Source organism: Drosophila grimshawi, unplaced genomic scaffold (assembly GCF_018153295.1).
Source record: "Drosophila grimshawi isolate 15287-2541.00 unplaced genomic scaffold, ASM1815329v1 contig_848, whole genome shotgun sequence".
Taxonomy (NCBI): domain Eukaryota; kingdom Metazoa; phylum Arthropoda; class Insecta; order Diptera; family Drosophilidae; genus Drosophila; species Drosophila grimshawi.
The window spans coordinates 8,237,732-8,263,623 of record NW_025063692.1 but is presented as its reverse complement, the minus strand read 5'-3'; the positions used below and the strand labels follow the sequence as shown (position 1 = coordinate 8,263,623).

At 39.4% G+C, this 25,892-nt stretch overlaps 1 protein-coding gene across 1 annotated transcript in view; it reads left to right on the top strand.

Annotated features, from left to right (window-relative positions):
* Positions 1-13,158: 13,158 nt before the first annotated feature.
* The window catches only part of LOC6565681 (protein amalgam), a 33,444-nt gene continuing 20,710 nt past the window's right edge, over positions 13,159-25,892 (top strand). Inside the window, exon 1 of the mRNA XM_001992269.2 lies at positions 13,159-13,563. The gene's annotated coding sequence lies outside the window, so the exon portion shown is untranslated. The remainder of the gene's footprint in view (positions 13,564-25,892) is intronic.

Here is a 25,892-nt window from a genome sequence, read left to right as displayed (position 1 = left end):
TGAACGCTTAAGGGGCTATGGATGCTGCTAGGGAGCGGGGATAGATTTTTGGGTAGAGGGAGGAGGAGTGGGTTAGAGGGTGGGTAAACTTTTCACTTAATCGCTTTTGCGTTGCGTTTGAAAGAAAACAAACACAGCTAATTTGACTTAATCTCCTTGCCAAAGTTTTTCCTGCCTGCTTGCCAAAAGTGCAAAAAGTGCAAAGCTGAAAGAATTTGGCAGGCAAGTTGAGGGGATGGTAGGGGAGGGGGAGCGTACCCAGTTTGCCGGACCCTCAATGAGCATTATGGAAGAAGATTATGATCATGTATTCAGCATTCAACTAGTGTTTCACTCTCTCAACATTCGAGCTAATACTCAAGAGCTATGAATAATTTACAGACTGTAACAAAATGCAAATGAAACTGTTTTTTCCTATGTTTATACATGTATATATATATGTATTTTTTGTTTTTTTTTTTTTTGGCAGGTTACTCTGTTTGAAACTGACTTGGATATTCAACATTGGTCTGCACTTGCTATGCTGTATGTGCTATCTGTAATTCAGTTGCAAACTACTTATGACTAAAGCCGATAAGGAGTTTATAAGCGAACGCAACTGAGTCAACTAAAGATTAAGGAACTTCAATTTCTTCTAAGTCGTTTGTTTCGATTCAATTCATTTTTCGCTGGCTTTAATTTAAAACTCAAAAATGCTGTTTTAGTTTTGCGTTGACCCATTTCGATTTGCAAATACTCATTTTAAACAGGCTTCAGTTTAAAGATATTCATTCGATTTCACTTCATTTCCAATATTTGATTGCGTTTCGATTAATTTCATTTCTTGCTTACTTTAAGCACTCATTTAAGTTGAGTTATTTGCCAGCTCAGACACGCACATATATACACACACACACACACACACACACACACACAAACACACAGAGACAAACACACAGAGTAAACATTCAATGTCGTCCTCCAACGTCCGCATCGTTGCCGGAAGTGGCGATGATAACACGCCAAAGAGGAAATGAACACTTTTTGGGCATTGGCACGATGCGAGGCTACTAAAAATATGCGCGTACTCTTACGTATAGCAGTGGCAGCAGCAGCAGCAGTAGCAGCAGCAGCAGCAGCAGCAGTAGCAGCAACAGCAGCAGCAGTAGCAGCAGCAGCAGCAGCAGCAACAACAACAATTCCGGCAATTTATTGTGGACAGACAGAAGCTGAAATACCCTTACGTGCATATATATTGTAATGGGTACTGCAATTTTAGATCAACTTAAGAGCTTGCTTACAACGCGTTTTGGAAAATGCCTTATTCGATACTTTGGTGCCTGCTTAAAAGCGATTTATAAGAGTTAATGAGACCAGCAGAACTTTTGGCTATAAAGTAAATTCAATTAGGTGTGGAATGTAGTTGCTGTGGAACGTATTAGGTGTGGCTGATCTAGGATGTGAAAGGTATTGGGTGTGGAAGGTAAACAACTTTCTGATAAGCATTATGGGAGCTGAACCTTAAGTTACCCCTTCGTTAATATGTTACTAAGACTCAATACTTTGAGGTGGAAACTCTTTGCAGTCATACTGTCAACATATAGCTGAGGACTTTCATCAGGGTATATAGCAGCATACTGGGCAATCTTAACTTTTCGCATCTACAGCTCTTTTGCCTCATGCTACTCATTTGGTTATCTGCGTTGTCTTCTCTCTCTGGCTCTTCCCCTACTCAGGCATCCCTTCTTCACTCCCCTTCTTCCATTATTTTTTTGGCACAGTTGCTATCTCTGTCTCTCTGTCAGTGGCTCCCTTCGTCTGCCTTTGGGCGCTGTGTAAATTTTATTGAGGTCGAATTGAAAATGTGCCCAAGTGACTGAGTGGCGACACAAGGAGGGAGAGAGATAGACATAGAGAGAGAGAGAGAGGGAGAGAGAGAGAGAGAGTGAGTGAGTGAGAGTGAGAGTGAAAGGGGAGGCACTACGATAAATGTACGAAAAATTAAAAGCATTTTATGCTCAAATGGCGCACACCATTTAAAATGAATACGAAATATGGTAACACGCGATTTGGTTCAACCAGCAGACCAACGCACACAGGCTCATCCACACATACTATATCGAAAACCAAGCTGCGTGCCCCAACCCACAAACTTCACCCCGCTAGCGAGTGGTTACACCTCAGTATCCCTCGATGCGTATAATTTATGTGGCATTTAATGAAAATGGAATTGAAATTTAGTGCGAATTTATTAAATGATTTTAAATGAATGTTTCATTCACAGAATCCGCCCACCCACATTAGAGGGATGATGCAGAAGTATATATAGATTTAGAGCGCTCTGAGTGATAAAAAAAAAGCTTAATTCTTTTTATTGTCTACAGTGAAAGGTATTTTCTAAATACTAATATTACACAAGCCCCAAACAAAAGTCACAGCTCCAATAAGTATTTCTTGGGCACTATTAATTACGAATTTACACCCAGTTAATTGGCAATACTCATTCGTCAGGCAATCCATCAAGGCTGGCAGAGATACAAATAGTGTGGGTGAGGTTGGTGTGGAGTGAACACCCGGCGGTAAAAATAATGCACACATAAATGGCTACGAATCCGGGCGCAGCTCTTGCAGCTTATCGACTCGACCACAATCAGAGAAATTTTTTTTAAAAAATGCGAAGGGGATGGCTGCCAGGGGGAGGAAGTTGTGTGTGTGTTGAGTGGGAGGGCGCTGGAAGGCTGACCAAACGGCAGCAACATCAACGTGTGGTGCAATTACTCGCAGCTAATTAAACGTAATTCATCAATGTGAAAAACAACACCCAAATACGAAACAGGTTGCATGTAGAAGGGTGTACCATTGGTTGCAAGGGAAGGGTGGGCGGAGGAGGAGGGTGGCGCACATGAAGCCAGCTGAACGGAAACTTGCAAACGGGCTAAAAGCGAAAATTGCGCATTAATTAAATTTAAAGTGAATTGCGAGTGCGCATCATTAGAGCCGCACAATTAATTTGAATATTGTTGCCAGCTCACACACACACACACACACAAACGCATATGCACAGACACAGCCTCTCTCACCACCCACCACCCACCGCTACCCTGTTGACCACAAAAAGTAAACGTGTTGGTCAATAAAAACTTTTTGCTCTTTACTTCTCGCTGCCGCTGTGGCTCTCGTGTCCAATTAAATTGTACAAATTTACAAAATTAACAAACAACCTCAAAAAATCGCAACCAGCCCGCAAATGGTCGCATGTGTGTGTAGGTGAGTGTGTATGTGTAGGTGTGTGTGTGTGTGTAGATTTGCACTGCACTTATCTGATGATACATTGCATGAATTAATCATAATTTTATTACCTTACATTCCGTATGTTATTAATTTTGAAAAAATGTACTCATTATAATTATTGTAAATATCGAATTACGTTCCATAATACTGGTCTCATTACCTCAAAAAATTGAAATTTCCATGGTAATTATGTATTATGTTTTTTGTTTTCAAAATAATTTGATTTTTATAGTAAATTTCAAAGGTATTTTCATTGAAGATGTATTTAGCCAATTCTTAATACAATGGTTTTGTTAGAAAAATAAATGAAGGTTTAATAAGAAACTAATTAAAAAATTCAAATATTTAATCTTGTTTGCCACACTTTCAATTCTAAATTTAAAATGTGAATTAAAGTTGTTAAAATTGATCGCAAATTGCTTTCATTTTGCAATTCTGTTTGCTGTTTGTCTATTTAAACGTTCGCACTACCAATTCCCTCTTTTATTATAGTTATTTGAATTTTACATTGGCCGTTTTATCCACTCTTTTTTATATCTGTACACTTGTATTATTTTATTTGTTTTTTTTTTATTCGGATTCGTTGTCTTTTTTTAATGTTATTTTCTCTTTTTTTTTCTTTGTCACAGTCCAAGCACAAGTCGACCCAGTTTCAAGCCTAAATACACTCTCCCATGTTTTATAATTCTTTGTATATAAAAAAAGAAACTTGCCACCATTTTAGTTATCGTTGGTGCAGATGGGGCAGCTGCAATGGGCCCAACGTTTTCTCAATTTGCACTGAATACAAAGTACATAAATGCATTCCGTTTCAACTCAGTGTTGTCATTCGCAGTCAGGATGATATTTTAAAGTTGCTCAATACTCAATTACTTATATCAACTATAGATCTAATTAAGCTAGGATCTATATTAAAAGAGTATATATACTATATACATATATTCACACTTCTCGACTTGCAACTTCCAACAAATATTTGGGACAGTATTTTTTTCATATGTATCTCCTCTTGCTGTTCATGTAAGTCAAGCGCTTTGCTGACGTTCCGTCTGGGATTGAGTTTTGGCCACAGGCAGCTATCTAATGCCAGCTCATACCCATACACACACACACACACACACACACACACACACACACATAGACATGTGTGTCCGAGCAGCGGGCATTCATTATTGCAACGGCTGCCTCGCCTGTCTGCCTGCCTGGCAGCCTGACTCTTCTTCTTCTTTTTATTCTACTGCTGCGGCATTGTGGCACTTATTAAAAATTTTCTGGTTCCCTATTCTTGTTTTTTTTGTTTTTTTTTTCATTTCTGCCGCATCCTTGGGACCGCAGTCTGCTTTCCCTTGTCAGTCCAAGCACACGCCCACCAGGAGCATGAAACAGGATGGCAACAGGGTGTAGGAGGCGCAGGCAGGACGAGGCAAGAAGCTGCTTTTGTTTATTTATCTTTTCGCTCGGTTTCGAATAACAAATCCTTTTGGCTTAACACATATTATGCGGTGACATTGCCTCATCCTTAACCGCATATTCCATTCCATTCCATTCCACTCCCATATCTTCCACGTCTTGCCACATCCTTTGTGCAATGTGTGACTGCTGCAGTTGCAGTTGACTCCACTTTTGTCAAATGTATTGTTTCAACTAGAATCGGACCCATCTACCATTTACCATCCACAACTAGTACGTACTGCTCCCCATCTCCCCATTTACCCATCCCCCGTGGCAGCATCTACCATTTGCCCACTCTTCTTGTTCGGAATGACGATTTCCACTGCCATCATTCGTAATGCTGTGTTTGCCTTCGTTTTCCCGGCAGTTTTTTTCATTTTCATTTTCTTTTTGTATTTTTTTGTTGTATGTTTTTTTGTTTTTTTCTTCTCCCCACTGCAATCGCAGTTTTTGCAGTTTCTTTTGCACTTATTGTCGCAAGTGCAGCTACAGATGCAGATACAGATATAGCAATAGCTATAGCTATGGCTAGAGATACAGATACAGTTACACTTATACATATACACTTACTGCTTGTTTTTGATGTTTTCTTTTTTTTTTTTTGTGTTGCTTTAGATACATTTTATTGTTTTTGCTGGCGCTTTTTCATCAATCTTGGTCGCTTCTCCTGCTGCCAGCTTTTTATGGCCTAAGTCCCGTGCAGTGGCAAACGGAGAGAAAGAGTGACAGAGCAAGGAAGGCAGAGAGACGAAGTGAGAGAGAGATAGAGAGCGAGAGAGGGAGAGAGAGAGAGAGAGAGAGTGAAGAAAGGGGGTGTTAGAGATGAGGGGCGTTCTTCTATTGTCATTGTCGCCGCTTAGAACAATTTTGCAGTTGTTATGTCTACATAAATGTCAGCATCAGGCATTGTCTGCCCTGTCAGCCATTGTTTCCGTACTCCCCAATCCCGTATACCCGAATCCGTATACCGTATTCCGTATTGTCTATGCCCATTCTTGTAACAGCACTCAACATCATCATTAGTCACGACTTTTTTCAGTACGCTTTGTTTTTTGGGTTTTTGATTTACTAGCTGCCTGCCAGGCAGCAAATTGACATTTGGCAACACTGCTACAGCAAGCGCTTGGTCACATTGATGGCATCGGTGTGACCAAATACGTGATGGCTCTGTATATCAAAGACTTACGATTTTCCGTATTCGATTATTGAATACTCAAACTCAACAGCATGATGCTGTCAAGATTTTTGTTTGGTTCAAATTCACGCTGACATTGGGGTCATCCTAATTTAATTAGGCAACACTCAAACTGCCACTGTCATTAGACCAATCTAAACATTGTGATCCATATCGAATCATATATATTTACATATTTTTCTCCGAGGTAACGCCAAGTTAACTGTGGACATCACTGAAACCTGGATGACTTAATTAAGCGCAAGCAATTTAGAAAATTAAATATCAAGTTGACTACGCAGAAGCATTTACTTAATGGAATCCAAATACTTAACTTAATATTTTTTGTAGTCCGTTTACTTTGACGTTTGACAGCACTTCAAGATGTGTGTGTGGTCATTTTACAATGACCAGCATTGCAATCAATTCAAGTGCTTTCCTTGTCTTTTGGCTAGGTGGAAAACCGATGCCCGTAAAAAAGTAAAAAAGAGCTTGGGCGCCTTTCCCCAAAATGGGGGGCCGAGTTGCACCTTGAATTTTTGCCCGCTTAAAACAGTTTGCCGCACAAGTTTCGTGATGCCGTTGCCCATTTTCCCGTTAGCCTGTGTGGGGCTCTTATCGCGTCGCCGGGCTGCGCTTCACGCTCGACAGGCAAAACCGGATGTGACATCCTTTTAAAGTCGGAAGTACTTATGCTTAAGCGTGCGTCGGCAACGCCAACTGCGACGGACTCCAAGCAAAAGCCGGAGACGACCCGAGTCCTGTGCCGCTTCCTCTTCCTCATACTCTGCCCGTGCCCCTGCCCCTGCCCCTGCCCCTTGCCCATGCCATCGCACTTCCTCTGTGACAGTGAGTGGGCCCGCCTTATACCGAGTCTGCTTAACAAGCTGCCCGCTCTCCCCTGTGTCTCCAGTCTTGCGTCAGTTTGCGCTACTTAAAAATTGTTGGCAACATTAAAAACGCTGCCATCTCGACGAGGACGCGGCCACGAGTCGCGATTGGCCACGTTATGGCTCATCAAAATACATAACCCTGCCCAGTGATTCAACCAACCCAACTCACACTCGCACTCGCACTCACACTGGCACTCACACTCACTCTTTTCACCATGACTAGCTACAAGTGATTGTAGAGTGTAAGGAGTTCGCGTGACGTCATCACATTCCATTCTGTTCAGATTCCACACACATTTAACACGAGAATCTCGCCATTCACTTAATTCTAATTAGCATTTTTTCAAAATATTTCGAAAAACAGATCAAGTAACGCTTGGATTGTCCAAAATATAATTTATATTCAAGGTTTCTCTTGGAATATTTAATAATTCAGAGGTCATTTAGTAACAATATCAGTAAAATATATCTAGTTGATTTTCACTTGATCAGTTTTTTGGGTAATTTATTTTACCCTTATTAGCCTCTTTTATCCTATTGCAATTCAAAACAAAAATAATCCAGCAACTCTCGAGCACAGTTCGGTACACAAAAATTTGCAATCGTATTTGGTTTTAGTAGCCTTTACTCGCCCTTTCCAGCTCCATTTGTTTAGGAGGAGGAGCTGCGAACTAAATAGTTTTCTTCAACCATTTATACCCAGTAACATTGCGACAACTGGCAGTAAGCATTTGTGAATAACTAGAAAAATAATTCTCCAAATATGTTCACATTTTCAATATGTAATATGTATAATACAACAAAACTATGATGTTGATGGTATTATTATTGTTATGCTCAGGCAATTAAGCTCATTTCAGTTACAGGATATTTTAAAGTCGAGTTACTTCAGCAGTTATTGTGTTAAACGTTCGTTCCACTTAATGAGCCCCGGCTGAGGTATTGGAAAGGCAGTCGCTTTGCAAGTATTTATTGAAAATAGACACGCGACTGCTGCATATTTTATAAGTGCTTTGCTGTCATGCCCCAGCCCCTGCCACTCCCCACTGCTTGCCCCCCATTTCGCTCCTTTGCGTGTGTGGGTGTCTATGTGTGTGTGTTTTTGTGTGTATGTAAATCAACAGCTTTTGAGAGCTCTCGTTACAAATTGTAATAAACTCGCACATCCGTTGCCATTAAGCGACTTCTAATAAACTTTATGGCATCATTTTTTTATCTTTAGCTCCTCTTCGTCCTTCTTAAAGTGAGTGAGAAGGGGCGCGAGCAAGGTGTTAATGATTCAATAACATTTGCCTTTAATAGCCAACAGCAGGCGAGACAAGCGACATTAATGCGATTTGCGACAACAGAAAGAGAGCGAGGCGACCTGACCACAACAATGTTACTTTCAATTTCAGGGGTCGGAGCAGAGAGAGAGCGAGAGAGAGACAGAGAGAGATAGAGAAAGAGATGGGGAGACAGACAGAGACTGATAGATAGGAAATGAGTACAGAGAGTAATGTGAGACAGCGATATTAACAGCAACGGGGGCAGAGGTACACGCGGCAACGACTGGTCAATTGTTGCGTGACTTTCAATTTAAAAATATATATATGTATATACATACAAACAAAGATATCTAAACAGGAAGAAAGAATATCTATATTTGGAGCACCGAAGATAGCATACTCTTGCAGATATAAAAGATATACTCTTATATTAATATTTATTTAAGTTCTACACTATTATTGCATTCAATTTATTGTTTTCGATTCATGATTTTTTTGATTATTAAATTCTAGTTTTCATAAAATATGCCCAAGTTTGATCAACTCAATTTATGACATATCAAATAGTTGCAAGTTTTCTGTTTTTTATTTAACAAGCAGTACTGCAAAGCTGCTAATCCACAATCACATGGAACAATTTTAAGTAGTATTCCCTTAGAGGGTATTCAAAAATGTTTTCACTTTTAATCCACACGCATCTACCCGTCCCAGCAGCAGAACAACAAAAATGCCTACCACCTGCCACCCAAATGTATGCAATGATTTTTTTCGTCACATTTTTTTTTATTTATTTATTTTTATTTTTTTTTGAAAAGCTAATCAATTTAGCTGTCTGGTGACATACCATGGGCCCAAACCAATGTCAATGCTGAATAAGCAATATGGGAAGGGGGGGATGTGGAGGAGGGGATAGAGACAGCGAATGAGTTTTCGGCTCTGGCTTGTGCTCCAGTCATGTCCTGTAGCTTGGTAACGTTCAACGCGTGGACAGCAGCGGGTGTTTGCGGCATGGGGATGCAGACGTCCTGCGCAGCTGGGCATTGAAAGCAGTCATTAACTTTTAAATGAAGCAACGGAAACGAGATAAGCACGTGAAGCGAGCACAGTTCGCTCCCACTCCAAGGGCTGCCACCTGCCCCCTCCCCGTCGCCCCGTCGCCCCATCTCCCCGACTCCCCGTTAACCTTAACCTCAACGTGACTGCTGTGCTGGTTGTGGTGACGATTGACGCTTGGCCATTGCCTGACGCTTGTGGCCATTTGGTGATGTTATCGCTGCCACGCCCCCTCAAATGAGCTATAATTATACAATAAGAAATAATAAAGTACCAGGCTCGCCAAGAGGTTGCACTGTTGGCTAACATTTGTTGTTCAACATATATTTTTATTGATGGACATGCGATGCGATGCGACTTCCAGCTGCTTCGTGTCTCCAGGGTGGCAAACGGTGGGGAGGAGGCAGATGGTGGGGTTGCAGTCCACTGCGCTTTGGCCTGCCCAAATAGGTTGGATCGCCCACACCGCTCCACACCGTGCGCCTCTCGCCAGAGCCCTGGGCCAAATGAGTGTTGCGTGACTTGCAGGTTTTTCGCTTTGTGTTTGTGTTTGCACTGAAAATTCCTTAATTTGCCAGGCTGACCGACCCCGCTACTTGCTTGCCAGCTCCCCCATTCTTCCACCTTCCACACCTTTCCTCATACACTGCCTGTACCCGCTCCAGTTTCTGGTTGCCCCGGCATTGTTGACGCTGTTAAGTAGTTACATTTTGTAGCGATTTGTCGAACAACACCAGAAAGCTGGCAAACAAATCGAGTGGGCACGACCGTAGACCAAGAGGGGCAGTCGATGGACAGAGTGGAGAGTGAGTACTACGAGTACAGGTAAAGCAAACAATGTTGCAATGTTGTAAGCACGTTTTTGAACTAGCAACACAGCTGAGAGGCGCATAAGTGAATACACACAGATTATTTATTATGATTATACGTGTTGCTCCCAAGAAAAAGAAGAAGAAGATGAAGAATAAGAAGAGGACGAAACACCTTAACTGATCTTAACTGATGATTGTCGAAGTTCGAGCCAGCCTAAGCAATATACATTTTTTAAATGTACAAAGCTCAATAATTAAAATTAGTTATTCGCTCGTTTTACTTAGTAGTTGAAGTTCGAAAACCCTGTCGAAAATATATATTGAATTTATGTCTTGAATATATTGATTAGCTTTAGATAGCTTAATCTAATTATTTACTTAGATAAGCGGATGAGTCGCAAAATAAAGCTCAACTATTTGAATATGTCTCTGACAAAAATTCAAACTCGCTTTCTGCCAACATTTTAGGATTCAATTGTGAATGGAAGTCCCTTGCCCCATTGCATCACAACAAGGCAGTCTATCTGTCTAAGAGTGAGATAGAAGCATACAGATACAGACAGAGAGAGAGAGAGAGAGAAAGTTGTTTTGTTTTTTAATGATTTCATATGGCTGTCATTCATTTGACAATTCCGTTCTCAATTGCTGTTGCGATGCATTGTGAATTTGTGTCACACGAAACTATGAACAACAACAACAAAGGCAACTTGTGACAAAAGTTTTTTATTATGTTTTTTTTTTTTGTCAAGATAGAAAGGGAAGGGGAGGCATAAACACAAAAACAATGAGTGGAGCTTTTGTTGTCTTCTTTGGGGATTTGAAATTTGAATTTGAAATTTAGGATGTGCGCAGCTCTCGGTAAGAGGGGGCGAGGGGGCTACAAACATGGCACTTGATTTGAGTTTGAGTATGATTTTAGGGTTTCCAAACTGTGGCAAACAAAAGCGATTCAGCAAAAGGACCAAAGGCATCAAGGATATTCTCGCATATAGGCATTGATATAAAACTACGCGTGTTAGATCTACAAAATTAATGAGTCATCGTTAAAGTTAACAACTTGCACAAAATTGTTTATCTAAAGTGGCAACTAACTCAACCCATTCCCCGCCTCCCATTTAACAGTCTATAGAGTCTATAAATTGACGTACCGATTCGAGTAAGGGGTTGCCTGAGGGCTTCTTTGAGGTTGACAGAGTTGGTTTGGCGAGGAGGTAGGGAAGGTGGCGCACACGTAATCACTTTTTAAGTGTTAGACAATTTATGATACATGAAAATGTTTTGCCAGTCTGCCAAGTGGCATAGAGGCAACACCTGACCCCAACCTCTAACCGCCCCAACCCTCAACACCCCAAGTTGTGAATAGGTTGACATTAAGACTCAAAGATTATTTTTGCCTTTAGCTTTGGGGGCTGCTGCTGCTGCTCTCAAAGGGTTTTCCTCTTCCTCCTCCTCCTCCTCCACCTCCTGCTCCTACTGTAAACTCTTCTTGTCTTCTTGTCGGCGCAATAAACACCTCAAACTTGATGACATTTCATTAAAATCAACGCCGAGGTCGAGGGGGCGACGTCAACAGTGGCGGTGGAGCGTGGGCTTGGCAAATGAATTTTACTTATGAAGCATGAAAGTGAGTTCCGTGGGTTTTCGGGCTGCTGGGTTTTGGGTCTTGGTTTAAGGACCTGCTGTTGTTGCTGCTGCTTGTTGGCGTCGGTTTCTTTTACATTGACGCAACATTTTCATGTTCATTTGGTAACAGGCAGCGACGCCGATGCCGGCAGCGACAGCAACTGCGACGCAATGAATTTCATTAAGCAAGCAGCAAAAGTGCTTTGCCACACACACATGAGTAGATGAGAGGGGGCTGAAGCAGTGAACTGAGGCGTGCAGAGTTTATTGGTCTACTTGATTTGTGTAAGTGATGTGCGGAAAGATGCACTGAGTAAGTGCTGCCAAAAGGAACGGGTTACAGCTGGGCTATGCGATGTTTAAAACCAGCTAGCGCAATGCCAAAGCCAAAGGGGTAGGGATGTGGTGGGGGTGGAATGACGGATAGCGAGAGCACAAAGTGACTTTGATTGCAAAAGCCGCAGCTGTTATACCCTGTCATATATGAGTTTGGCTGGGTATTTTATTTAGCAACAAATAGAATAGGAAGTCGGTCGATTTTGTGTAGGTGTCACAACCATGCCTGCGCCACATTGGATTTTGTTTGAAACAACTCAAAGCTATAAAGTTACCTAATACAAATATTTTAGAAATATGCCCTCGTTTGGTAAATGCTTAGTAAACTAAATATTATCTTAACTTTGGTGAAAGAAACAACAAGATGGAAGACTTGTTAAGAATTACAGTTTGTTTATGGAAATGCATAATGAATAATTAATAAATTAATAATATATAATATAGTTTTTAAATATATTCGGATCTCTTTCTTGACTTGTATACGAGGTACTCACTTAGTCTAGCACACTCGACTCGGAAGCATTTAGACTTTCTTTAGTTATTTAGCCAAAGGCAAGGTTTTTAATTATATTTTGACAGCAATTGAAACTGGTACCGGAAGCAGCGTCGTGTTTTAGCTTTTAACTTTGCTGCCCTTGCTTCTTTGACGAACATGGGCGAAACTTAATTGAAACATGTTAGACTAAAAGGTAATGCGGTTGGACGTGTTACAACCAGAAATAATGTAGCCTAACTATAGGACAGCACTCAGTAAGTGAGTGAGTTTGAGGTCTATGATCGATCTACCATATTTACAATGTATATGTAACATATAACCATAATTTCGAAATATTGTATGTTTGTATTATTTATATCACTGTTCTTTTTTATTGGCATGTAAAGCTGTAGGAGGTTTAACTTTCCATAATTGTGTCGAGACTGAACCAACTTTTAATCACAAAGATATTTGGTTCATGATTTATCCCCTCATGGATTTTCTATGCCAAAATCATTCTGTAGATCAATTTACTATTCCATAAATCAAGTCATGTGGACTTAACAACATTTGAAATGTTGCTGGCAACACTCAGCGCTGCTGGCAACATTGTTGCTTTGCCATCGGCAGACGAATGCGATTCGGTTTTGATTTTCGAGGCGGTGGCAGTTCGTGTGTGCTTTGTGTGCTTCGCTTGGGCTCGGCTCGTTGGTCGGCCGAAGGACATTCGAGTTGTGTTAGGTCCTGTCTGTTCTTATCCTGTACTGGCCCAATGCGAGCGTCGCACATCGTTTCCAAATTCAGTGCTCGGGCAACTTCCTAGCGCGTCGGTCGGTCTTTTTTAAGCGCCAAATACCATAAGCGCCAATCACTAGAGGAACGCGATTACCGTTAGACGATTACTGTTTACCGTTTGTCGTAAATCGCTTTTACGTCGACCGTTAGAAAATTATTTGAAAAACGCTTGCAGGTGTCTGAACGATACCATTAAAAAGAAAACAGCAAAATACGTGAGAAAAAAAGTGTGTTAAAACGAATATTGAATAGTGGTGCCAAACTAAAGAATTATTTTCGTTGAGTGCAATTTTTTTTGAAGTGTTTTTGAAATTGTTTCTTTTGTTGTTGCACAAATTGCTGCCACAAGTGAGTCGAAAAGGTTTTGGAAAACGTGTTGTGGAAGAACATTTTGCTGCTGTTTGAGCAAAAGGTAATTGAAGTGTTCGAATATTGTCAGTTGATACTGTAATTCAATTAAAGATTACATTTTCCTGTGTATATGCATTTCTATGTTACCGAAATTCGGTAAGAGATCTTTGAAATCTGTGCGAGTTCTCAGAGACAAATTATATATTCTTTTATTTTTAAATATAATTTTGGCTATATCATCTTATCTTATTATGAAGTGCACATATTTCCTTAATGGTTTGACAAAAGATAGGCACAGCATCTTTGGGATCTGTGCAGCATCTAATCTGCTTTCCTATCCTTCTCCTCATAGATAACGCCCACCATATAATTATTATTATGATATGAGTATGTGCTATATATATACAAATGTTTGTGTATCTAGAGCCCGTCTACGAATATTTATTGCAGCCACCCGAGTCATCAATTCATTTGCTTATGAATCTGCATTCTATATCTAATTAGTTGCCTGGCAAAACTCATGTCCCTTCGCTCTTCCCACGGCCTCCATGGATCATTTATGGGATCATTTCTGGTACTTTTTTGTTTCATTCTTCAATTTCTTTTAGACGTGCACCACGCTAATTTAAACGATGTGCAAAAAAGTTTTCGCCTTTTGCGAGGTGTTGCGACAAAAGAAGTAAACTATTCACCCACACCCACACCCCCAACCGCACCCCCAACCACACCCAACCCCGCTTTCTTTCTCTTTCGATTCCCATTTGTGCCCCCCTTCACTCGTTGCTCGTTTTTGTCAAGTTTTTAGTCGGTGTGATTTATGCTTTATTAATATTAAAAGTGATTTATTAGCCATGAAAATTTTCGCTCGTTTAAAAACTTGGCCCTGCCTGATTGTCCAGCCAGGTGTCCTGCATTCAGCGTCCTGCGTACTTTTAGCCAACGGCTTTGGCTCCATTGCACGCCTCTTTAATTAAAGACATCCTTTGTATTTCTGCCTCGTAAGCACCTCGTCCGTGCGCTGAGCATGTTGCAAGACTGCAGTCTGTCCATGTTTTTTCTTACACATTTTTTATACAGGGGGATCTGTCCCATGGTCCCCGTGCTTGTGCTCATTATCCTGCAGTCAACTTAAGCTAAACTGCAGAACGAGATTAAAATTGTAAATGACAGGCAGACTGACAGCAGTAGCAGAAGCAACAAAGGCAACTGCAACTGTCACAGCAACATCCAGATGATCGGAAACAAAACGAGACGACCAACAGCTGCTCGTTTACAACTCAAATGCGTTCAGAGTTGCAGTTGTTGTTATTGTCATTGTGCGTGTTGCTATTATTTTTACGCTGACATTGTGCTTGTTCATTTTCTTATTATTTGTCTTAATATTTTTTTTACTTAGTTTTTTCTTGCTGTGCAGGACATTGTTGCGCTTGTGACATTTGCCTGTCGCACTTTGTCGTATGTGTTAATGAAAATTAATTAATTAAATACATTTTCGCTCAGTTGCCACTCGCTATCTCAGTTTGTGTGTATGTGTGAAAGTGCATTCTTTAAAAATAAAATAATTAAATGCATGTAAAAACAGAAAATTCCGATACTCGCTATGCATGTCAATTAAATTCTTTGCTAGCAACATTTTCACAGTTTATGAATATTGAAAATATAGAAAATGTTAATATTTTTAGAAGAATTATTCTAACCAGTATTCTCAAATTGTATTATTATTGAGGAAAAATTAATTACTTTTTATTGTAATTGTATTTGCTCTATTATTAAAATAGCTCATTTATGGGATGATGGGATGAAAATATACCTGATACTTTTACATATTTACATATATGATAAAGGGTCGCATTTTGTGTAATGTTTTTAAAGATTGAATTTGTGTATTCTCAATTATTTAAGCAACTCAATTAAAAATTGTTCAACATTTTAATAAGACGATTAATTGGAAGTTATTAAAAACTTATCTTATAATTTTCGTGCCAGTTTTAGTTCACACAATGCCCCGCTGCCAATAACTCAACTTTCTCAACTGGCTTAAATATGTTTGCAATAATAGCAAACAAATTTCACACAGTCGCCTTAATTACAAGATACAATTTCCCACTGCGAATTTGAAGCTTCTGATTAATTAAAGCTTATCGAGCGCAGCAGATATCGAATACCCATTGAAGTGTTATAATCAAACCGGTTTATGCAATGCTTGTAGTTATAGTAACCATCCAATCACGTTAATCGTTTGAAAATTAGATACACTGATCATATCAATAGTGGTCAGTTAGTTGGAGTTCCAGGTTGCATTTGACTTGTTGCCTGATGGTTGATGAGGTTGTGTTGTTGGCTCGTTTCTGGTACATTTTTGGGCTGGACTAGGTCAAAGGACTACCACCGACTCCTGCCCGGCCTCCTCTCCAATATCCGACAAGCATTAAAAACAAATTAGCATAAATTTTGTGTTGTCCGTAAGCCTTTTGTTAAGCGCATAATGCAGTATCCCATCTCCTGCCCCATTTCAAAATTAAACTATGAAAACAGAGAGCTCCACCCATCCACGTCCAACTCCTCTTTACTCACTAACATATGTGAACTCTGCAGTTGATTATTTGAGGCGTAAAGGGCCAACAAAAGAAATTGAAACTGTAATTATGATGGGATTGTGGCGTAACAATAACAATTATACCAAACAACTACTGTATTTAAAAGCTAAAAAGAACAGAAAATAAAGCAGCTTGAATATGTTGTAGTGGCTGCCAAGCGACCAGATACCCTTTTCTTATAAAATACCTTACAAATTGATCTCAAATCCTAGTCAATGTTTGTGGTAGAAAACATTTGCGAGCATGGATAAAATATAATTACGAGTATTTGGAGTCGATTTTTGAGGGGTATATTTATAATGGTATATGTTTTATAACTACAATGTCGGGGAGATAAGCTCAAAGTCTGAATTTGCAGCGTATTCGATAGTCACGCACTCTCTGCTTTGTTAGTAAAAAGTTTATTATTTTTTTATTAATATTTTTTTCTTATAACTGAAAGCCGTTGTATACTTACGCGTCGTATACGTAATATGAGTACTGAACGAAGGCTGCACAAAGCGTCCTCTGATCCCAGGCAGCTGGTTTTGCTTTCGTTTTTTGCTGCCTGCCTGGTTGCATATAAATCACAACTCGATATGAGGCAACAAAAGCTCGTTGGTGCAACTAGGTGGGCGGTAGAGTGGGTAGGCAACGCATTGCCAGCTAATAAATGACGTGTCACAGCGAAGCAGAAATAAACACAATTAAAAACGCATCAGCGACAAAAGGCCACACACACTATGGATGTACTTACATAAATGAGAAAAAATGTTGTTGTGGATGCTGCACTCAGTATATGGGCACATGATTGGATGGATGGATGATGGTATAGGTATGGAGTTTTTCGTCAAAAAACATAAAAGACTGAAAAAGAGGACAAATTATATACCTTTGCAAACTAAATACAATTTTTGTTCGCGGTGGATAAATTAAATTATTACTATGGCACATAAACCAAGGTTAAATAGAAGACTCGAGAAATGTAACTTCCGAATTTGACAATTCGATGCAATTAGTATTTAAATTATGGCTTTAATAATATCATAAGAATGAAAAGGAATGGAATATAAGTATTTGCTTGAAAGACTTTTTATCTTATCAATAACTTATTAATTTTACAATTTTTTATCCATATTCCTCAAGTTTTGGTTTAGTTGCATGCAGCACTTATCAAATCTAGCTATTCCAATTTCGATGTTTCATGAGCTCACTGAATAAACTCAGGACTAAAGCACATAAGTAGAATGTTAGCACATTAGTGTATATATATAATGGGCAAATACTGTACAGCGACTGACATACACTCAACTGCTCTGTATTTCACCTTAGCAAGGATATTCACTTAATAGTTTATATAGTTATGTATGACTGGCTGTGCTTCAGGCTTGGACGCTGGCCTGGTCAGACTCAACCTTGCCCTATCGTTAACTCCAATGTTCGTCTTACCAATTGCTTTGGTGAATTTACAGTTGAAATTGCAATTTTGTTCAGCGCACCACACGACGTATGCGTAATGTGCAGAGAGAGTCAGAGGCGACAGGACAGAGAGGAAGCAAAGAGAGCAAAAAAAAAGAGCAAAAGTTGCGAATGGTCTGACAAATTGCTTGGCTACTTCTTTAATGTTCTTTAACCTTAACAAAATGTAAAATCGCGGTCAGGAGTCAGACCCATACATATATACAAACTTGTTTTCTTGACTGTTAGGATTGTAAAGGGCAACAGTTGCAACTGGGAAATGTGGCAACAGTTGCAACTGATTGCAAATCAAAGCGACTCAAGCCATTTAAACCTGACAACTTTATAACATCTATAGAAATGACTCAAGATTATTCATATTGACAGTTTCCTTAAGTGCACTGTTGACATTCATACAAGAGAGCTGTATGCATTTTAGCATTTTAGTCATTTTATTATTAAATTTAAATCATTCACGCTAAACTCTTCATATATCTACATGCATCGAAGTTTTTGAAACCTGAAACTTTTCACTTGAAAAATTGTATGAGTGTTAAACTCAGCAGTTGACTTCACTTGACTTGACTTTGAGTCAAGTGTGTCCTTGTCCTTGTTAGAAGAAGACAACCCACTCAAAAAGCACCTTGCCTCAAATACCTGGCAACACTTGCATGCCACATATATGTACATATGTACGCGGAGCATTCCATAGAATTTGACTTCAGTTGTGTGGCACATTAAGTTGTTGTCTGCTTGTTTTTATTGTTTATACATATATTTAAATGCCTACCACATCCACTTCACTTTCACTTTCGCTTTCTGGTCTGCTGCGTGTGTGTGATACCACAAAATACCCGTAATAGTTGGAAGCCAATGCAAATGTTGTGCAAATGATCTTTTTAGGTTGCCTTATTGCAACTAGACATGCACTACGTATGCCCCAACTGTGAGCGAGCTAATCAAAACTGACATGAAGCGGTAATACGAGCCTGTGTTGAAAGACCTGAGGCCTTTGCCTTCGACTAGTAAATATCCTAAGAGCAGTCCAAATATGCCATATGGTTGTTAAAAAGTTCAATATATATAAATGAGAACTTACATTCCATACCGTGAATACATTTCTTGATTTCAATATGAGCTATCTTTTAGCCTGAGACATATATTCTTGGCTACGCTCACAAAGCATACCCTCTTTGCGCATTGGCATATTTATAGGATATCAACAACTTGAAGGTATGTGGAACTCGATATTTGCGCTTAGTGTTATGCTATAAAATGTATTATAAATAGAACTTCATACGAATAAAGTACTTAAATATACAAGTAATAGCATGAATACATATGGGATACAAATATGCAGAGCACTTACATCACATTTGCAAAGTAGGATGGAAACCGTACAGCTGGATTTGGCATACTCTAAAGAGAGAAATATGGAATTCTCCTTATTATATATACTGTATTACTCAGGTCTAATGCACAGTGCCACATAGAAGCTATGTCAACATATTTATCGCAAAATATTAGTAAACAAAGTAGATAAATTAGATTATTGGGCTTACATCCCATCCAAAGCAAAAGAAAAAATAATAACAATCAATTATTATTATTTTTTCAATATGTCCTATTAATAGCGTTATTCTAATAAGTGTGAAAAGTTTTCAGATAATTTGAGCATCAGCAAATGAAACTGACTTTTGCAAGCCTGTGCACTTGTGAAGTCGAGCTCCCATAATTGTCAGAGTTGTGCATATTACATTGCAATATTCAAATTTCATTTGATTCATTTGATATTTTGATAATTTAATTGTCGGTTCAGTTCAGTTCGCAAAGTGCTGCAAATGTCATCGAGATAAGTGGGCGTCATAGGGGTGTAGGGGTGCATCATTTCCGCTTTGATTATATATAATGTGCACTAAAATCGAAAATGATCTGTGTGTGTGTCTATGTTTATGTCTATGTGTGTGTCTATGTGTATGTCTATGTGTGTGTCTATTTGTGAGTATGTGCTGTTGTTGTTGTTTCAGCTGCAAGTTGTCATGAAAATTAATTAAAAAGCTAGCCGAACACCAAAGGGGAAATCAGCTGCAAATTTGATGTGAAATGGGCATTGATAATAAAAATTGGGAAGATATCAAAAGGTGTGTAGATGTGTGTGTGTGTGTGTGTGTGTGTGTGGGGGATGGGGGGTGGGCGCTTTTTGGGAAAGTACTGTAGGCATTTAAATTGTTTCGCACGCTGTTTGCAGACTTTGGTTTCGTTTTGTCATTAATTTAAAAATTTGTCGCAACCCTTTTCAACTGACAAAATCGGGTGGCAGGCATGTGTATGTGCGTGTGTGTGTGTGTGTGTGGGTGTATGTGTGTGTTTTTGTGGCATGAAAATGTAGCTTTCGTTTGAGGTTTGCCCCGAGAACGATTGTCGCGCCAATGTGTGGCTACGATGATTTAAGCAGGAGGTGGTCTGAAAAGAGCTCCCATTGCCCATAGATTGACACCCACACATATAAGCACACACACACACACACACACACACCCAACACGCAACACACATATGCATTTGTCAGCCAAACATGAAAAAGGATGTGTCCCAGCGACATTGACTCATTGCATAGAGCTGAGCTGTAAGCTGGAAAAGCAAGTCATGTTAACCCCCGTTTGAGCCGGCAGCGCTTTGTTTTTGTCTTCTGGAATGCCATGCAACTATTTGTGGCATTTTCTTTATTAACACAAATCCATATAGTACAACACAACCGCAGACCGAACATAAGTACATACATTCCTCTTGGATTCTACCGACTGCACAATACTCTGTTGTTTTGTGGTTTGCAAGTATTTTGTCACGTTCCTTGCATATGCTATTAAAGGGAAATACTTTAATTTTGTAGAAAGTTTGTGAAATGGGTAAGTGTAATGTGACAGTTACAGCTTGTCCATTTGCATTGGGCTGTGGCATTGAGGGAGAAAAATGTGTTTTCATATTCATTTCATTTATAGATTGCACACCAATTAGGCGCCAATAAGCTAGGCTTATATCGTGGTGGAAAAACTTTAAGATCAAACGAACGGAATTAAAACGTCAATGAAAACAATATACATCCTGTCCACTTGGCAACAGAGCAGCACAACAGTGTATGCGGTTAGTTGTAGGTGTGACTGTAGTGCGTGTCCTTTGAGCAGCTATTGAACGCGTTGGCACTTGGCACTTGCCACTTGGCACTTACTACTTGCCACCTGCTACAGATTGCAACAACAATTGCTTGCGAATTATTGCCCAAGACAAAACCAATAACAACCACAATAAGAACAACAATAACAAGAAGAAACCGGCAACCACGTCAAAAGTCAGTCCGGTGAGTGCTGTACACTTGAATGTTGCGAGATCAGCTATTCAGACAATTATTCATTCATGCATTCATGGCCCAAATGCAATTTGTGAGCCCCTTTGAGTCTCCGATTGAAACTCATTCGAATCATGATTTGGTTATCAAGTTGAATTTCTAGTTTCATTCATATTTTTTTACTCTCGATTAGCAGTAACTTAACTGCCGATGGGAGGCTGTGAGCCGATTCTCAAATAATTGAGGTACAAATTTCACAAATTTTTTATATATATGTTTGAAATATATTTGATCTACAAGTGCATAATATTGGTACATTGGCAGTTTGTGTATAATAAATTATATTCTTGTGAAATATAAATAAAACAAAGGTGTGCAAGCAAGTGAATTATAATTACTTAAACTGATTCAAACAAGAGAGAACAGCAAGTCCAAGCAATTTATGGATATATAATTGGTCTACTCCGATATAAATATACATTTATATATGCTTAACAAATTCCAAATTGAGTCGAGATAACATCTGCACACAGACCGACATGTGACAAGATTAAGATATTATTCATTTGAAGTTATACAAAGTTAGCTGAATCATCAACTACAATAAAGTTCTTTTGACGTCATGTTAGGTTAAATAACTCTGCTGACAGCTGATATGGTAATGAGAAAACACTGAGTGTATTTACTCATTACACTATCAGCTGTCATCAGACGAACCTTCCTCATCAATGTCTTTCAAGTTTTAGCCCATTCTTGCAGGTATTTCCCTTGTCAGCCGTTATGCAAACTTTTCAAATTGGAACAGCAACACTTCTGTTACAATGCGACTGAATGTTGTATTCAGAATATCAACAACATTCAACAGAGCAGACAATAGAGAACAACGGCAACTGTTGATAACCACAGCAGAACATATGGACAGGTGCACAATATCATATATATATATATTTATATATATATATATATATATATATATATTTATATGTGTATATATGTGTGTGTGTGTGCAGCATCCGGTTGTCGAGCGGTAAGCGCTTGTTCATTTCAACTGCATGGAGGTCATGTCCAGACGACACTTAATTTCCTATTTGATATTTGTTCTTAATCTAATAAATTTGCACGTGGAATAAATTGACTGGGTGCTCAAAATGTATTGAAAGTCGCAACACAAGAGCCAGTTAACATACGCTTATAGTGAGTGAGTGAGTGAATGAGTGAGTGAGAGAGTGAGAGAGTCTGAGAGACAGTGAGTGAGTGGTGCATGCGTTCACAGCACAGCATACGAAAGGATGGCAACGTAATCTCTAAATTAATCTTATTTAGCCTATAAACTGCAATGCCAGTCAGGAAGCCAGCAGCAGGTCGGAGTCCAGTGTGCAGGAGGAGTGAGAGGCGAGGGGGAATGGGAGTGGGCCAGGCAGCTGACATAAGTAACTCCATTGTAATCCTTTTGTCACAGTTCATGACTCTGCAGCTTTATGATACCACCAAATCCCAAATCCCACAGGAAAAAGTAAAAGTGTCTTTGGCCGAAAGGGCTGAACTATGCGATACCCTGTAATCGTTTGAGAAATGCACCAAATATAAGAATCTTGTTTAATTTATATGTATATGACAAATATATTCTGACCATTTAAATGGAATTCAAATATTTGGATCTAGAAGAAACTGATATTTGTTTGGTGAGTGAATCCGGAGAGTTCTTAAATGGAAAATATTCATATTTCCAAGCTAACTCTTACTATCCAGTGCTCTATTAATAAATAATAAGTCGGCTTGGAAATCGGGTGTTATATTAAAAAATAAAAACAAGGTAAATAGAATAGAATATTAAAATGGCTTATGCTGTATTTCTAATTTATGGTCAATTGCTTTCATAGCATCTGAAATCGATGTGCTTACCCCAACAAACAGTCATAAACTATATACCTTATTGAATAGGAGGTAACTCCTTCTATTCCAACTTGATTACACTCATTTTTATTGCATACCGTGTAAATAAAAAGACCGAAAAAACCAGCAAGGACGCCTCCTCAAAAATTCCGTTTTGCAGTCGAGCAGCGACCTGTCACGCTGCACATTCAGTTAAGCTTATGCCCGAAAACAAAAAATAGAATTGGTCATCTGCTTGGCTTAAGATTAAAACTGATGAAAACAAAGAGACCAGAAACCAGAAACCGAATACCCCAAAAGCCGAAGCTCGAACAGCCGAAACCCAAAGCGAAACCAAAAAAAGAATATATAAAATAAAACCCGAAACTGTTCGCCGCACAGTAACACGACAATTACATGACAGGCTCAAGCTGCAGCCAGCGACAGGAGGCAAGCGACAGGCGACAGGAAGTGGAGTTAGAAGTAGACAGAGGAGGAGGTCGCAACGGTTTTGTTTGCATACCTGGCTACCTGGTGATAACAATAATCCTTGACAAGCCATAAACATCTTAACGTCGCCGCGTCCTGTCCTGCCCAAGGACAGCCAGTCAACCAGCCAACCAGCCACCCAGCCAGTCAGGCAGACTGCTAGACAGACAAAGCGACAGCGACAAATAGACTATGGTTACATAGTAACAGCGCAGTTCAGTTGTTTGTTACTACACTGAGAGAAATTATGAATTAGAAATTAGCATGATTGCTTGACAAAATTCAAACTCCAAGCTAAGACATATAGAAACTAATTGATTGCGAGGTTGAATTAAATGACACACATACAATTCTGCGAGTGCTTGAAGTGTCTTATCAGAAAATCATTTAATATAGTATAAATCAATTTAGAATCACTCTCATTTCAATAACAGCGATTTACAGCGATATATATCATACGAATCTTGAATATTTTCACTTACCAGCATCTACCAATCACTTGTGATTTATGTTTAAATGTAAGCTGTAAATTAACGCTAGATAAAGAATACATACAATAAATCCTAATGTGCTCTGTAAATTCAGATTATCCGAGGGGTACATCAAGTGAACGCATAACTCCATGTTGGCATCAGTCAAAGTTTCATAGCTCAATCTCAATAATAATCGTAAATACATTAAGGCAAAAAAACCTTGGACAAAATTGACATCAGCAAATATCCGCACTCAATTTGGGTTATATTCCTGGTGATTTTTTCGTCAAGTGTCGAATTGGGTGTGCAGCTTGTGGGGAAGTGTCCGGGATGCGGATAAAACTCAACGACAAAGCGACTCAAAAGTCGATTTGAATGTTTGTCGTGTCCGCTTTTCACTTCTGTCCTACGCTTCTTTTTTTGTCAGCTTTCGTTTTCATTGCTCTGCAGCTGGTTTTCCTGCTATTCAAACTTATCCCCCCCTCAGCCATGTACGCCTCCGGATCGTTCCGTATCTGTTACACCCGCATAAGCAGCTAATTCGTTTATTATTTTTATTGTTCCGTTGACATTATTTACGTAAGCTACTTGTCAGCTTTTCACTTTGCTGGTAACCGAGTCCTCTGTCCTCTGTCCTCAACCCTCAGCCCAAAGTCCTCCTTCCTCCTTAGTTCCACGCTCTCCTGAGTTAAGGGGAGGCTGCTTTATAATATTCATTTCCATTTTATTTGCCCATTTACAAGTTGCAATCTTCATGCTGAAGGCTCTTTGGCAGTCACTCAGTCCAATTGAATCCCTTCTTTTCCCTTTTCCCTTTTCCTTTCTCCATTCTCCATTCTCCACTTTCCTTATCCCTTGCGGCTGAACTTGGTTCACATTGGGTCGCTGGCCTTTTGACTGGTTTGAGTTTGGGGTTGGCTTTGGGGTGAGGTTGGGGTTGGGTTTGGCCTTAGGGTTAAGTTTGGGGCAAGGCATAAAGAGTTGAATGCTGAGTGTTGACTGTTGGGTTATGCCTTTATTTGTCATTTGATGGCGAATGCCTTTCTGGGCAGGTTGGAGTGGGGTGTGGTGTTAGCATCTTCAAATGGTAAGTGGAAAACGCTTGACGGCTGCTTATTGTAGATTGCACATTAATAGACTGAGTTATTGATACAGCTTATTAAATGGTCCCTTGAGTTGGGGCTTAGACGACTTCATATGAGAGACAAGTTAATTAAGAAGCAAGCGCAAATAATTACATTCCCAACTGCCAACTGCCGCAAACTCAAACTAAAACTTAATTGTTTGCAATTAATAAATAAAATATAATTTGAATTTGAGCTTAGGCAATTATTTTGATTGTTGTTACACAATAAACATACCAAGGTCTTATCAAGTTTAAAAGTTATGAGTGTGGCTTTTTGATGTTAAATATAAAATAGTATTTAATTAAATATACGGAAAATCAGCAATCACATCAATTAATTGATCCACAATAATAAAAAGCAGTAAAATAGTGCATTTTTAAGATACGTTTTTGCTGAAGTTTTAGTGACACTCATGAGGATCTTACACATGGATGGTTAAAGGCAAATCCGCCAATTTAATTAAAGTCAGCATCAATTTGCCCAATCGAGCAGCTAAACGAAAAAACTCTATTAAGCTGATGTTCTCAGAATCATCTCTACCAGTGGAGTATCAAGTGGACCATCAATCGGTTCGAGCACAGAAGCCCGCACCGAAAACCGATTCCCCACCCAATGGCAGAACAATCGAGAGTCACTAAAAATGTCCGCTGGGCACTAAGCTGGCTAAAGCACTCCAATTAGAGCCAGCATCGGGTTTGGTAACTTGGCTTAGCTTAGGCAGCAAACTAAAAAAAAAAGCAACTAAGTGAACGCTAGTTGAGAGTGCCCGACTAGCATATACCCTGTTCCCCAATATAAATTCGTACTGACAATAATAAATATAGAGAAATATAAAATGAAAACACACTGCCAAGCTACAGTTCAATCAATCATCATAGTCTCAAAGATCTGTTAGATCTTTCTTCTTTTTGGGATGGTTTCCTCGAATTTTGCATGGACACAGGGTATAGAAGGGCATTGTCTGAGGTTGGCTTTGGATTACAGTCGGAGGCAAATAAAAATATGACAGGGTCGAATGTTGCACAGGACTCGAATCACACACACAGTTGACAGCT